The sequence below is a fragment of the Dasypus novemcinctus genome, chromosome 14 (genome assembly GCF_030445035.2).
Source record: "Dasypus novemcinctus isolate mDasNov1 chromosome 14, mDasNov1.1.hap2, whole genome shotgun sequence".
NCBI classification, from domain to species: domain Eukaryota; kingdom Metazoa; phylum Chordata; class Mammalia; order Cingulata; family Dasypodidae; genus Dasypus; species Dasypus novemcinctus.
In genome coordinates, this window is record NC_080686.1 from 18025748 (window position 1) to 18041374 (window position 15627).

Below are 15627 nucleotides of genomic sequence, written 5' to 3' on the forward strand. Positions count from 1 at the left end.
CAGGCATCACTCTTTCTTCCTTATGAGCCTGCGGCTGAACTTGCTGCCTGGTTGTGTCTTTGGGTTTCGAATGGCGCAGTGAATCAAAAAAGGAAGTAATATCATGTAGAAAGGTTCAGACAAATCAGTACAACTCTGCTTTCATTACAGTGCTATGAAAGGGAGGCTACGCTTCACCAAATATTAGCCACCCGTGGATAGAGATGCATCTAGAAGGCCCCCTCTGGGGAATCTTTGAGAGAGATGTATTTCACTTAATTCTTACTGACGCTTGACTGTCTCAGCACATATGTATATCCAGAATGGGTTTAGGTGTCTTTGGTACTTCTGTTTATCTCATAAAAGAAAGTTTGTAGCTTCCACTCCTGCTCCCACTACGGTCATCATCACCATCATGCTTATTATCATCAAGCATTCATTCCATGTATAGCACTTGTACAGAACTAACAGAGATGGTTGCTTGCAAGAGAAAATAGAAGAGTTAAAATGGAAATAAATCAGTTGGGAATTTCCCTAGAGGGAAGAGGTGGACTGAGTGACATCATTAGGTCTTTTCTAAACCAAAGCTGGAGGGAGCATGTCACATGAGAATATCAAGGATAAATCTAATTTAGAGAGGCAGATCTCCTTTTGGGAAAAGGATTAAGTTGGGAGTCAGGAGAGATTTTCAGTCACTCTATAGTGACATGACGATGGGCTCATGTAGATGATGTAGCACAGACCCTAAGGCTTGTTCTTTGGCTTTCTCCTCCTGGGTCTTTCTTTAGCTTTCTCCTCCTGGGTCTTAGTTTCCTATCAGTATGATGTCGTTGGTTGAAAAATAGTATCCTTGGTTTTTCCCTGATCTAAACTTCTGACTCTACTTTCTTTTTTTGTCTTTATTTATTTTTAAAATATTACATTAAAAAAATATGAGGTCCCCATATACCCCCCACCCCCCTCACTCCTCTCCTCCCAAAAATATGTAACACTTCATGAATTTGCGTGTCATCCTTGCGCAGGGGCCATGCTAATCTTCTCTGTATCATTCCAATTTTAGTATATGTGTTGCCGAAGTGAGCATCTGACTCTGCTTTTATTATAAATTCTGTTACTTGACTAGTACCTAGAGTATGTGTATAAGAAAGTCTCTACATGTTCTTCTAAGGCCATCTATTCTCTTTTTCTGTTTATGTAAGTCAAAGGGGATCTACACTGAACTGATAATATCAGTGTCTAAACCATTGGAACTGGTATTAGTACTTAGAGAATCTTAGGCTTGGTTGTATAATGCAACTTATTTTGTGACATTTCAAAATTTTAATTATAATTAAGACTCTTCAATAAAACACATATATAACTATGAGACTACTCTTAAAAGTGTCCCATGTCACTAAATCTAAGAGACACACCATATAGACTTGGGAAAACAAAATTGTCTTCTAAATTTCATGTAGTGAGGTATGCACAGATGAACGGCCATGCTCCATAGCAAATAAGAGCAATGCTTCACAGGCTCAAAAAGAACTATCCATTATGTCAATGAGAAGACTGTTGTCAGAGCTTGATTTGCTTTTAAATTAAATGCCTGTCTTGGGCTATACTTTCACTGATTTAATATGCTAGAAATTGAATTTAAACTCTGTACAAAGATATTGTATCCAGGCCTATACTTGTTAAAGAACAAGGATATGTTTCATTCTCCTAAAAAAGAGAGCAGAACATTAACCTTTTCTGGATGAGAATTGCTTGCGTTTCTAGGATGTCAAACATCTACTGAGAAGCTGAACAATTTTCAATCCCATGCCATTATTTCAGATCTCTTAAATTAAAAAAATTTAAGCATCTATTTAAATTTATCTGAACTAAGTGTGTGAAACTGTTTCTTCATTTTCATGATTCACCAGAAGGCTGTTTAAGTCAGTTTTACTTCTTTTGTTTAATTTATACACAGGCCATGTTTTCCTGTCAGGGGAATTCTTTTTATGTAAACAAAACAGTGAGCAGTGTGTGGGGTGGGTGAGGATTGCTCAAACAAAATCCTGCACATATAGAAAAAGTTGAATCTACCATGAATATGGCTCTAAAAAGACTGAAGATGACTTTGTACATTCTGTTTAGGAAGGACAAAGTCACCTGTTCAAGACACCACATAGATTTCTTGGAAACAGCTGTCTAACTTTCTTTCAATATATAATTTCTGCCTGGTCAGATATTTAGAGTAAGGCCTAAACCTGGAGTTGGGGTTTTAATCCCACTGATGAGAGGGTCAGAGAGTTGGGATTGCAGGTGGTTCTCACTCCCCAGGTCCCAATTCACGCACAGTCATTGACAGCCAACCAGCTACGTTGCTACTTGATCATTGTAATGGGTGACTGAGAACAGAACCACCAAAACAGTGAACTGTGGTAACCTTTTATTCATGGATTCCATGAATACTTCTTAAAGTCATAGTATGAAAAATATTTGAAAAGGAATAAACTCTCGGAAAGGTAACTGTCTAGGAAAGGAGGCAAGTCATATGCTCTATCCGCTGCCCACATGTGTCTGTGATGATATGCCCAGAAAGAGGTGAGCTGTGATCTGGCTGCTCCCACGGGATCAGCAGATCGAGACCAGAAGCCTCCGTGTCTCTGCGAGCTTCTGAGAAAAATGCAGACTTTCAGGCTCACCTTAGACCAGCCAAATCACAAACCGTGGAGTGAACCGTAGAGTTTGAATAGTGCCAAGCCACTCTTGTGGGTACTAAGTCCCTTTCACTCACAGGATCAAGGAAGCCTAAGACAGGGAAGATGCCAGCCAGGCAGGTCATTAATGGAAAAGAAAGATAATCTGGACTTTTTATCTGCCATTCTCATCAAAAAGAACTCACACAACAACTATAGTGATGTAGTGTTGTTGCTTAGAAACTGCCAGTGATAGAAAACACACATACACACACACACAGAAATCCCCTTAGAGATTATACTTTAAGCCAAAATATGAAATCTTGTATTGGCAAAAGAATATAGCAACATCTATATTAAAAATCCATTACTTTGGGTTTCATTTTTCAAATCTGACCTCCAGGAATGTAATGAAGCATGTTGACTCTTCCATTTCTCCCAGTTTTATGATGAACTCTGGCTTGAAGTAATGTACTAATAATCACCAGGTTTGAAACCAATGGAGTGGATGTGGGGTGAGGAAGAGGGACCAAGCCTTTTCAAGGAAGAGAACACATGCTAAATGGCACTGCGGGTTAAGAGGAACCAGACACTGGAGATGGAGAAATGAAGGGAAGAAGGCAGGAACGGCAGCTCATTTCCAAGATGGAGGATTGTTGCCTTTCTCAAGGAAGTTGAGCTGGCCTGGTTGTACCATTCTTCTTCACAACCTTTCTGCAAAAGAAACAGCAATGTAGGTGACCAGAGGATGTGCCCACTCATTGGGTGTAGAGGATGTCAGAGAGGGGTTCAGGTATCCTGGCATGCCTTCACATCACCTGAAAGATGAGGGAGCCTTTGTATACTGCAGTGGGGGAGAAGAATAGAGGAAAACATAGAAGAAAAGAATGAAAACTGGGCCTGAACACCTAAACCCTGGGTAAGAGTGAGCTGGGCATCTTTTAAGATTTCTGATGACCAACTTGAGCCATGCAGTTCACTTCCTCCTGGTCACTGTAGGGCACTCAACACACAGTTGTAACATAAGAAGAAACAATGGTTCAGCCTGGTTTCCTAAGGGAAATCAGCCTGTGCCTTTCTAAGGGAGAAGATATAACATTCAATATTGTAACAAAATACGTCAGTGTCTGTGTTTTAGAATAAAGAGGTAATGAGAACAGCGCCTCATAAAATCTGTATTTATATATCTATCCAATCCATTTCCTTATTTCACATTAAACCCAAGAGAAAATGATGACCTTTCAGAGTCCATGCATACCTTGGAGATATTATGATTTGGTTCCAGAGCACCACATTAAAGTGACTATCATAACAAAGTGAGCCTCACAATTTTTTTTGGTTTCCCAGTCTATTAAGTGTGCAGTAGTATTATGTCTAAAAAACAATGTAATACCTTAATTAAAAATACTTCACTGGGCGGGGGACTTGGCCCAGTGGATAAGGCGTCCGTCTACCACATGGGAGGTCCACGGTTCAAACTCAGGGCCTCCTTGACTCATGTGGAGCTGGCCCATGTGCAGTGCTGATGCGCGCAAGGAGTGCCGCGCCACGCAGGGGTGTCCTCTGCGTAGGGGAGCCCACGCGCAAGGAGTGCGCCCCGTAAGGAGAGCCGCCCAGGGCGAAAGAAAGTGCAGCCTGCCCAGGAATGGCGCCGCACACACGGAAAACTGACAGAACAAGATGATGCAACAAAAAGAAACAGATTCCCATGCCGCTGTCAACAGCAGAAGCGGACAAAGAAGTCACAGCAAATAGACACAGAGAACAGACAACCGGGGTGGGAGGGGGGAGAAGGGGAGAGAAATAAATAAATAAATCTTTAAAAAAAATACTTTACTACTAAAAATACTATTATCTGAGCCTTCAGGTACTCATAATCTTTTTGCTGGTGGAGGGTCTTGCCTCGATGCTGATGTCTGCTGACTGATCAGGGTGGTGGCTCCTGACCATTGGTGGGGCGGAGCCAATTTCTTAAAGTAAAGCAACAATGAAGTTTGCCACTATGACTGACTCTTCCTTTCATGAAAGATTTCTCTGTAGCCTGCCATGCTGTTTGATAGCCTTTTTTTTTCAAATTTTCCCCCCAAAGATTTATTTATTTATTTATTTCTCTCCCCTTCCCCTCCCCCCCCCACCCCGTTAATCTGTTCTCTGTGTCTATTTGCTGCGTCTTGTTTCTCTGTCCGTTTCTGTTGTTGTCAGCGGCACGGGAATCTGTGTTTCTTTTCCTTGCGTCATCTTGTTGTGTCAGTTCTCTGTGTGTGCGGTGCCATTCCTGGGCAGGCTGCATTTTCTTTTGCACTGGGCGGCTCTCCTTATGGGGGGCACTCCTTGCGTATGGGGCTCCCCTATACAGGGAACACCCCTGCATGGTGCAGCACTCCTTGCGCGCATCAGCACTGCGCATGGGCCAGCTGCACACGGGTCAAGGAGGCCCAGGGTTTGAACCGCGGACCTCCCATGTGGTAGACGGATGCCCTAACCACTGGGCCAAGTCCGTTTCCCTTGATAGCCTTTTACCCACAGGATAACTTCTTCCAAAATTGGAGTCAGTTCTCTCAAACACTGCTGCTGCTTTATCAACTAAGTTGATGTAGTATTCTAAATCCCATGTTGACGTTTCAACATTGTTCACAGTATCTTCACTGGGAGTAGATTCCAGTTCAAGAAGCTGTTTTCTCTGCTCATGCACATGAAGCAATTTCTCATCTATTTAAGTTCTATCATGAGATTGCAGAAGTTCAATCACATCTTCAGGCTCCACTTCTAAGTCTAGTTCTTTGGCTATTTCTACCACATCTGCAGTTATTTCCTCCACTGAAGTCTTGAACCCCTTAAGGTCACCCATGAGGGTTGAAATCAACTTGTTCCAAATTCCTGTTAATGTTGATATTTTTACCTCCTTCACGAATCAAGAATATTCCTAATGGTGTCTAGAATGGTGAATCCTATCCAGAAGATTTTCAGTTTACTTTGCCAAGATCCATCAGAGGTATCACTGTCTGTAGCATTATGAAATGTGTTTCTTAAATAATAAGACTTAAAAATTGAAATGACTCCTTGATCTGTGGGCTACAGAATGGATATTATGTTAGTAAGCATGAAAACAACATTCATTTCATTGTATATCTCCATCAGAGCTCTTGGGTGACCAGGTGCTTTGTCAATGAGCAGTAATATTTTGAAAGGAATCTTTTCTTCTGAGCAGTAGATCTCAAGAGTGGGTTTAAAATGTTCAGTAAACCATGTTATAACCAAATATGCTGTCATCTAGGCTTTGTTATTCCATTTACAGAGCACAGGCAGAGTAGATTTAGCGTAATTCTTCAGGGTACTAGCATTTTCAGAATGGTAAATGAGCATTGGCTTCAACTTAAAGTCACCAGTTGCATTAGCCCCTAACAAGACATTCAGCCTGTCCTTTGAAGCTTTGAAGCTAGGCATTGACTTCTCCTCTCTAGCTGTGAAAGTCCTGGATAGCATCTTCTTCCAATAGAAGGCTCTTTCATCTACATTGAAAATCTGTTATTTAGTGTAATCACTTTCAGCAATGAGCATAGCTAGTCCTTCTGGATAACTTGCTGCAGCATCTACATCAGCATCTACATCTACTTGCTGCTCCACCTTGCACTTTTATGTTACATAGATGGCCTCTTTCCTTAAGCCCTATGAACCAATCTCTCTTAGATTCAGACTTTTCTTTTACAGCTTCCTCACCTTTTTCAGCCTTCATAGAATTAAAGAGAGTTAGGGCCTTGCTCTGGATTAGGTTTTGGCTTCAGGGAATGTTGTACCTGGTTTGATCTTTCATCCAGATGACTCCAAATTTCTCCATATCAGCAATAAGGCTATTTTGCTTTCTTATCATTTGTGCGCTCACTCACTGGAGTAGCACTTTGCATTTCCTTCAAGAACTTTTCTTTTGCATCCCCAGTTTTGCTGATTGGTGCAAGAGGTCTACCTTTTGGCCTGTCTTGGCTTTTGACATGCCTTCCTTAATAAGCTTAGTCATTTCTAGTGACTCTTCCTTACACTTGAACACTTAGGGGCAGGCCACTCTAGAGTAATTAATTGGCCTGATTTCAATATTGTAGTGTCTTAGGGAATAGGGAGGCTCATGAAGAGGGAGACAGATGGGAAACAGCCAGTTGGTCAAGCAGTCAGAACATACAAGTTTATCCCATCTTATATGGGCATGGTTCGTGGTACCTCCCTCCCCCTTAAAGAATTACAATAGTAACATCAGAGATGATTGATCACAGATCACCATAACAGATATCATAACAATGAAAAAGCTTGAAATATTGTGAGAATTACCAAGCCATGACACAGAGAAATGAAGTGAGCACATGCTATTGGGAAAATGACGCCAATAGACTTGCTCCACACACACCTTCAATTTGTTAAAAATGCATTATCTGGGAGGTGCAATAAAGAAAAGCACAATGAAATGAGGTATGCCTGCAATAGTTTTTTTAACTTCCCCTCTGTAAAACAGCTGGCATAGCTACGCTTTCACTTTTGTCACTATGTTCTCTCCCCAAACCTGTGTGCTGGACCTGGTTTTTGGGTTAGTGTTCTTAAATGTTTCCATAGAGAATTACTAAGTTAATTTCTCTAGGTCAGCATTTTCAGTGGGTGTAGCACCCTCCAGGCTCTGAATCTGCCTGCAGGCCTTTTAGCATTGCAGCTTCCAGCTACACCGTGAACACTGAATCTTGCTACTTGGCTCGACCAAATTGAGATGTCTTGTGTCAGATACATCATGGACTTTGAAGACTTAGTGTGAAAAAAAAAAGATGACCAACAACAGCATTCATCATTTTTATATCGACTACATGATGAACTTATGATATCTTGGGTATATTGGGGTAAATAAAATATAGTATCAAAATTAATTTCACCTGTTGTTTTTTACTCCTTCAATGTGTCTACCAGAAAATCAAAATTAACTATGGGGCTTACATTTTCTTTCCATCAGTGCTGATACAGATGATGACAGAGCTCAGTTCTTGCGGAGAAACAGAGAGTAGGCAGAAGTAAAATGTTTTAAGATATGAAGTTTGTAGTCTACTAGAAGTTGTCAGGCAAGCAAATACGATTGACCATTGCCAGATCACTAACGTGAGTAAAGCTCACTGCCTCCCCTTTTTCCTGCCTTGCTTAGGGCTATGCTAATTTGAGGGTTTAAGAAATAGTGTTTGATGGAGATAATGATTAAAAGTGCCATTGGAGTTTACCAAGTATGCTCCATCATATTGTCATCTACCTCTCATTCATCTCACAGGGCAGGGATTATTGTTTTTCCCCATTTTGGAAATGAGCACACTGAGGTTTAGAGAAGTTAGACTTACCCAAATTCATATAGCCACTAAGTAACAAGTATCTGGTCCCACTTTTATGTCTTTTGCTTGCAAATTCTGTGCTTTTCCCACTCTTTCTTACTACTCCAGGATTAATCCAAGAGAATAATTTGGAGAAGTATTTCCTGATCTTTCAGACTGGCAGTTCTAACCCCACAAAACTGCAGTGAATTCAGTTTCACTGTGATGTCAATTGCAATGAGTTAAAACCAAATATGAGATTTTCCTGTGACTAGCAGGAGAGGGAGAGACACAGCTGATTAAGTGAGGTCAGATTCAAGTCTTGACTTTGCTGTTAATTTTTCAACCTTAAATTGGGCAGGAGGTGGATGGGGTTAAAGCACATTATTTCTGAAATGCATACCAGCTCTGTATCTGGGATCTAACCTGTCATTGTCCATTTTTTAAACACCTTATTTGATATCCTCTTGGGGAACAATATTTATGTTTTATTTGCCTGCACTAGATTTCTGATAAACTACTCCTAAAGACTGATGGTTCACACCAAGTTTCAGACAGAGAGACTATGGATCAATTTTACCCCAAACACGCCACTTTTTTGGTACCTAGAGGTAAAATACATGGTATTTCCATTGAGAAATGCAAAACATTATAGAACACTAAATAGGCTTTATTCCCATGTGAATAACATGTAATTAACCTGTATTCATATCCTTATTTTGTATACAGTCATGCGTTTGCATATATTGGATTTCTACCCCACATGTTTGTGAATTATGAATTCAACTACAAGCACAGAAGCAAAGCACCTCTGTCAGTCATGCCTCTCTCACTGAGACCAGCAGAATTTACATCTGTGTGACATAACTTCAAATTCACCTCCTAAGACTTATTTCAGAGGACTGACTCTGTAATAGTCCAGTGTGTGCGAGTGCTAGAAGATTGGTTCTCACATGCATGTGTGTGATGCATTTCAAACACCTATAGGTGGTCTTTCTAAAAGCAACTCCAAGTGTTCATTTCTAAAAACCAAAGGCCTTATCAAACCCCCAAAAGTGGGTATGACTTGTTTTGAAAGGGCTTGTCAAATGTAGCCTCATCCTGATAATGATGATGATGATGATGATGATTGTGTTTCTTGCAAAATTTGCATTCCATGCAGAATTTTCCTTTTGGTTAAATGCCATCTTTGCAAAGTTGGTTTCTCCAGAGGGACTGGGTGACTTCCAAATGTTTTTAATGTTCATGAAATAAAATGGGTTCTAATTTAATTACTTGGATTTTTGAATCTCAAGTCATATGCCTTAAGCAGCATGCATATTTGTATCATTATTATTTTTCTGATGGGTTTCTTTTACTTCTACAACCAGTATTGTAGTTAGGTAAGATAGGCTATATTGTATGGAACAGAAATTATTTACTTGAATGTAGGAACTCTTGGACTTCATTTACTCAGTAAATGTTTATCAAGCATTTGCCGTGTATCAGGCTCTGGGAGCACTGAGATGAATAAGATGCAACCCTGACTTCAAGGAGTTCCCTGTCCTACAAGTCTCTTGTTCATAACTGCTAACACCTCAAATATTGTGTCATATACTATCAATAATGGCAGGAATAAATTTGTGCTGGAAATAGGGAGGGATGGAGTACTTCTGGAATGTATCTCAAGGGAATAACTTTCGAGTAGAACCGATTAGTTTTTTTCCATGCAGAAAGGTGGGGGAAAGAGAAGTCCAAACAGAAAGAAAAGAAAGGGCAAAAGGCTTGTATGTTGTGTTCTTTAAAGGGCTGAAACAGAAGATATGGGGGAAAGAATGTCAAGGGACAAGCACGTAGTTTGGGACCAAACTAACAAGGTCCTTTGGGGATTTCCTGAGGAACCCTGACTATTTTTTTTTAGGTAGGTGGAGAACCATTGACTGTTACAGGAGGCTCAAGTGACACAGGCAGATATGCTTTTTGAAGCAATTACCTTTCTTCCGTGGAAAAGATAGAATTGCGGTTTGGAACTATCAGAGAAGGAACTCGCCCGCGGTTTCCCACGGCTGGAAGAAGGAAATGTAGGTGGGCGGGAAGTGGACCTGAAAAATGATCTGAACTTTAAAATTCTCTGTAACGAGTGTGAGCAGGGAAGAGGAAAAGACTTAAGTGGGCTTGGCTGGATTCTCACTAAAAGTTCTGATAGTACTGGTTAAGAACTCTACTTAATGAGTTTATTGGAAAAGGCATAAACATAAACGAATTGGGAGTATGTTAAATAAAGAAGCTCTGTAAATGCAGGCTGAGCAATTAAAAAAGATTTACCAGAGTAAAGCTAAATACTGTATAGTGGATAATTAATGGGTCTGTGACAACTCAGTAATAACTACCCTGAACTTTTACAATAGTGCATTAACATATGTGCCAGTCAGAAGGCGGGCTTGCTTATGCAGTCATCACCAGTGAGCTAGGAAATTGGGGCTGGAAGTTAATTAGGGATTCCTAGTCCTGGAGCCTGCTGCTGCTTAACCCCTCGGCTGAGCTCACTGACTGCCATTCGTTGATGGGTTTCTTGTGGAGCGGAAGTGGAGGTAGGTTGACTCTAGAAGGTATTTTGGCTTTCAGTTGGGTTGACCTTTTTTACTTTAGGAAATGGGCTTCTGTTCTCTTTGTAGGTAGGTGAGCTCTGATCTGGAAAAGACTTCTGAAGTACGAAAGTTTTACCTGAAGGGTCATAGCCATTCATCATCACTACTATATGGTAAATGTTAGGTTTTTTCATACTTTTTGGATCAGGGGTTAGAAACAGCTCAATAAATAAAATATTCTTCAGAGGAAGGTACTTTGGAGCCCTAAGTGACTCCCTCTATTTCAGTATTTCTTCACTTTACAATTTTTGAACACCTAACATAAGTCAAGTGCTGCTCTTTTGGGGGCACAAAGTAGTGTATCAAGGCACAAAATGCTATTCCAGAAAGAGTCTCGTCCAAGTTACAGATACCTTAATATTCGGGAGGGGTTTTCTGATTAGGATCTATGCTTTAAAATGCAAATCACATCATTGTTCTTAGATGAGAAAAGAGTAAAATAATAAAAAATTAAATTACATTAAAATATGATAATTCTTCCAGGGATGCATTTTAGGTAGTTACAAGGAGTTATGCTGCTAGACGTCTAGATGCTGAGTTCCAGTCCAGCCTTCTAGTTTCATGTGGGTGAAAGAAAAGCTACTGGAGCAGAATTTGCCTTTTTTGTTTGTTTGTTAATGTACCTTTGGGATTGGTGATTTTTGTGGATTTATAAGCTTGCTCAGTAATTTATTCCTTTCTTTAAGAACCCTGAAGTAAATGCTTTTATATTTTTCAGAAAAGAATTCACAGCACACACACACACACACACGGACACACACGGGTATCCTTGAAATACTTTGGAATTCTTGAATATTTGGCCTGGGGTAGAAGCATCCAGACCTACTCTCCACTGTTCAGCTTGGATATGGCTTCTAATAGGCTTAAAGGGAAACTGTACATATATGAATGGTGGAGAAACTGGTTTCTTTCACCTTTTGAAGGCCTTATCAGCATCTTTATTTGGATTATAATAGTATTGGCTAGGCTTGAGTGGAATTATTTTTTAGAGCAGATAATAAATTAAACATTTGGGTTTTATCTGCTCAAATAAAACAACAAGTAAGATGACCATGTTAATCCTTTTTAACCAAATTACATAATCACATAATCTTCATGTTTACTTCATTCAGAATAGAAGCAACGTTGGTAACACATGGATGAATATTTATTTTGATCCATGTTCTCAAATTTGTTTCCAAATCTCCATTTGATTTGGTTTTAAGATTGTATACAAGTGCTGGTGAAACTGAACATTTTACATAATGCATCACGACTGGTTCTGGTGAGGCTATCTGGCTTCGAGGACACTAAACCATTGTTCAGCAGCAGCCTTGCTATCTTGTTGATGCATCTGAGCTTTGAAATGGATTCAGCTTTTTACTATGCCATAGAAAAGGTAAATGTAAATCTGTTGATTAGAATAATATGATTTGTGATTGGGCAGGATGTGGGGACTTTTCTTGGAATTAGCAGAGACATACTAAAGAGGTTTATTCTCCTTCAGAAAAAAACTTTTGCCTGATATAGAGGCGAAAGCTCTGAAATCCATAGAAGAACAAAGTAGGGGATGCGTTTTGGGGTGTTTCTGAGACAGTAGCAGTCGAAAAACAAATTTATGGTTCACATAAAAGCTAGTCAGAATGCTGTGGCTGGCAGCAGAGAGCTGGTCACACATTTTGCCTGTATAAGAAATAGTGAATTAAGTCCACATTCATCTGAGCATTTTACTGTGCATCTCCGAGGAAAGTGAGAGGAGGATCAACATGAACAAAGGGAGCAGAGGGGAAAGGAAGGCTGGAAGTCAAGCTTAAGTGGTATATCTATACAAATCATTTTATACGCTCACTTGTACCCAGTATTGATTTATTGCCTTGCACATATTCAACCATGGTCTTATATTTATTTTGGTACATAAGTTATAGATTCAGATTGCCTCTCGGTTTTATTGGCATTCGCACCTTTCACTGGTGAGTTTCACCTCTAAATTCTGCTTCTCTCAGGAATGTGTGCTCCAGAAGAGCAGAATCTTGGTTTGTTCCCTTCAGTTTCCAAAGCACATCTGCACATTTTCTTTTCTTTTTAGAGCACACTTATTTGAGTGATAATCACCCCCCTCCACCCCCAGAGATGGCTCCCTCATCTGTGTGCTCATTGTCCACTTGTCTGGTCACTGTGTCTCACTGGGACCTCCCATGTGAGAAGCGGGTGCCCAACTACTTGAGCCACATTCACTCCGTGCTCATTGTGCCAACTCATTGGGTCTGCTTGTCTTCTTTAGGAGGCACCAGGGGACCTCCCATGTGGGAGGTGGGTGCCCAACTGCTTGAGCCACATCTTTTCCACAGAGAACTTTATTTCCATTCTGATGAGATGCTTGGGTGAATTTCTTATTTCTTTATATTTTATTTTACTTGTAAATTTAACCCATGGAAATAAAAAAGCATATGATGCCGAACACCCCCTGGTAGCAAGCCGGTGCCTTCCTGTTGAGTTCTGCCATTGGAATTGGGCTAGTGGATGGACGGAGTGGATCCCACAGAGTGAGAACTCGCTTTGACCCTAAAGTGTAGGCACAGGTTACCTCTGAGCCAGGCTGGAACCTCCCGCAGTGTCCTTGCACAGGATAATTTCCCTGTAGTTCCTTTTGAGAAAGACTCGGGTGAAGCTACCCATTCCATCACAAACCAGGACGTTGCTGGTCCTGAACAAATAGAAACGTTGGTCTCACTGGTTGTCTTGCCATTCCCCAGCAGCAACCTGGGAAACCTGTCTTTGCACAACACGTTCCTGCTGTGTGTGTCCCCAGGGGAGCTGCTCAGCCTCATGGTACCCCATCCTTGTTTTGTCTTGTGTCGTGAGAGTGAGCAACCAATGGCATTTGTGCCATTTTCTCGGGCTCTGAAACTATGTTTTATGTTGAACATTTCTGATTGGACAGAACCAACAAGCAAGATAACCATAAACTCACGGAATTTTTACCTGTGTCACTATAATGTCTACTTATTTACTGAAGCTCTCCAAAGGCTCCTTTTTTTTGGTACGCTATCTGTAGAACAAGTTGAATTCTTGTGTTTAATCATGCCTCTTCCCCCATTACTGTTCTCTTAAATGTGTGTATTTCACAAAGGCTTCCCCTGGCTTCCCCCTGCTGAATTTGGAGTGCTGGCTCCAGCCTTCCCTAACGGCAAGGATGCTCCGGGTGAATGTGGTCCCTTCTCCAGAGCCCCCAGGCTAGTCGTCCTTTGATTCATCACTTGTCTTCCGCTTCACCAGTCACTGCTCTCTCCTCAGCTCTTTCTGTAACATACTGCATCCGTCTCTGAGGGTCCAGCAAAATGTGTACTCATTGGCCCATCCTCCATGATTCCTGCAGTTTGTTTTTCAACACTATTTTGGCAAACTTAAATTTGGCAACACTTTAAATTTTGGCAAGATTTAAAATCAAATATAAAAAAAAAGCTAAAGAGGAAATAACAAATAAAAATTAAGGAAAAAAATACCAAAAAGAAAAAAGAAAGCCAGTTATTGCTAGTGTGTTATTAGTAGTGATATTAATAATAGGATGGACTTGTATGAGTTTGGCTTAGCTTTTATCATTTTCAAAGCCATCCCACCACCTTATAAAGCTAAATATATTTTTATTACACTTTTTTTAATAGCATCAGAGTAAGTGTTGAGCTTCAGAAGCGCTCTCAGAACCTGGATAATATATGGAAATGCAACAACTCTTATCTTCTCTGAGACATAGATATCAGAAAATGAGACTGAGGTTTCTGAAGGTAATACAAGAGCTGCATAATTTTCTTCAATAATAATCTATCTCTTCTTGAATTATTATTTTCAATAACTCATTAAAGTATATATTAAGGTCCTACCAAATTCTAAGCAGCTTGTCATTGGCAGCACCTAACTTTTTTGCTAATCCTATGAATATGTTTTTTTACCCTTAAATTATAAAGCTGAACAAGAAACCATTGTCCTGGAAAATAATGTGGGAGAAATAAGTTCACTTGATCTCATCCTATAAAGAAATTCAACTTAACACGCATTTTTCAGATAGCTACAGATTGTATAAGAGATTGTGAGAAATTCTATTACCAACTAATTATTAGCTTGTTGATCTTTAGTTTCTTACAACTATCTTGAGCTGCACATTAACATGGTAAAATCCTGTCTCCAAGAAAAAAGGAGTCATAACAATCAAAAGACATATGCCAACTGGAAAATAATCTTTGCAAGACACATTACAGACAAATGGCTATTTTCCCTGTCTGAAAAATCTTTACTGCCAATAAGGAAAAATGACCAATGAACAATTTTAAAAATGAGAAAGTACATGCATAGACAGTTCACAGACAAAAATGGTTTGCAACATTTAAAAAATTTTTCAGAAAGAACATCACTTATACTAAGCGTTTAAGCTCTGTTTGTATTTGCTCAATATATGTCTTGTGTGTTTTGAAACCAGGGTCAAGATACTTCTAAGTGTGGGGCCCTGTTTTAGTTTGCTAAGCTGCTCAAAGCAAATACCATAAAATGGGTTGACTTTTAACAATGGGAATTTATTAGCTTACAAGCTTACAGTTTGAGATTGAAAAAAATGTCCAAATCAAGGCATCATCGAAGTGGTGCTTTCTCGAGGACCAGCTGCCGGTGATCCTGGACTCCTCTGCCACATGGTAGCATTTGCTGGCCTATCCCTTCTCTTCTAGATTTTGTTGCTTTCAGTTTCTTGCTTTCATGACTTTTTCTTTCCCTTTGTCTGAATTTCATACTTTTATAAAGAACTTCAGTAAGAGGATTAAGACCCACCCTGAATGAAGTGGGTCACATCTTAAGTTAAGATCCTGCTTACCAAAGGATTCAACTTAACAGTGGTTCAACAATCACAGGAATGGATTAAATTTGAGAACATACATTTCTGGGGTCATACAGCTTCAAATCATCTTCACAGCTAGTATACCCTAAACAGGCCCTGTCTGAAGTCTTCACCCATTGAGTATGAAATTTGTCATTCTTTGGTTTATGTAGCAGATTTTGTGGATCAGT

The 15627-nt window shown here is 40.0% G+C and overlaps 1 protein-coding gene and 1 non-coding gene across 2 annotated transcripts in view; one reads left to right on the forward strand and one right to left on the reverse strand.

Moving 5' to 3' along the window:
• XKR4 (XK related 4) overlaps positions 1–15627 on the forward strand; it is a 448245-nt gene that overhangs the window by 7396 nt on the left and 425222 nt on the right. The gene's annotated exons all lie outside the window — the stretch shown is intronic.
• LOC111767171 (U6 spliceosomal RNA) lies at positions 957–1063 on the reverse strand. Its single transcript, XR_002799062.1, has one exon. It is a non-coding gene; the product is annotated as a U6 spliceosomal RNA (small nuclear RNA).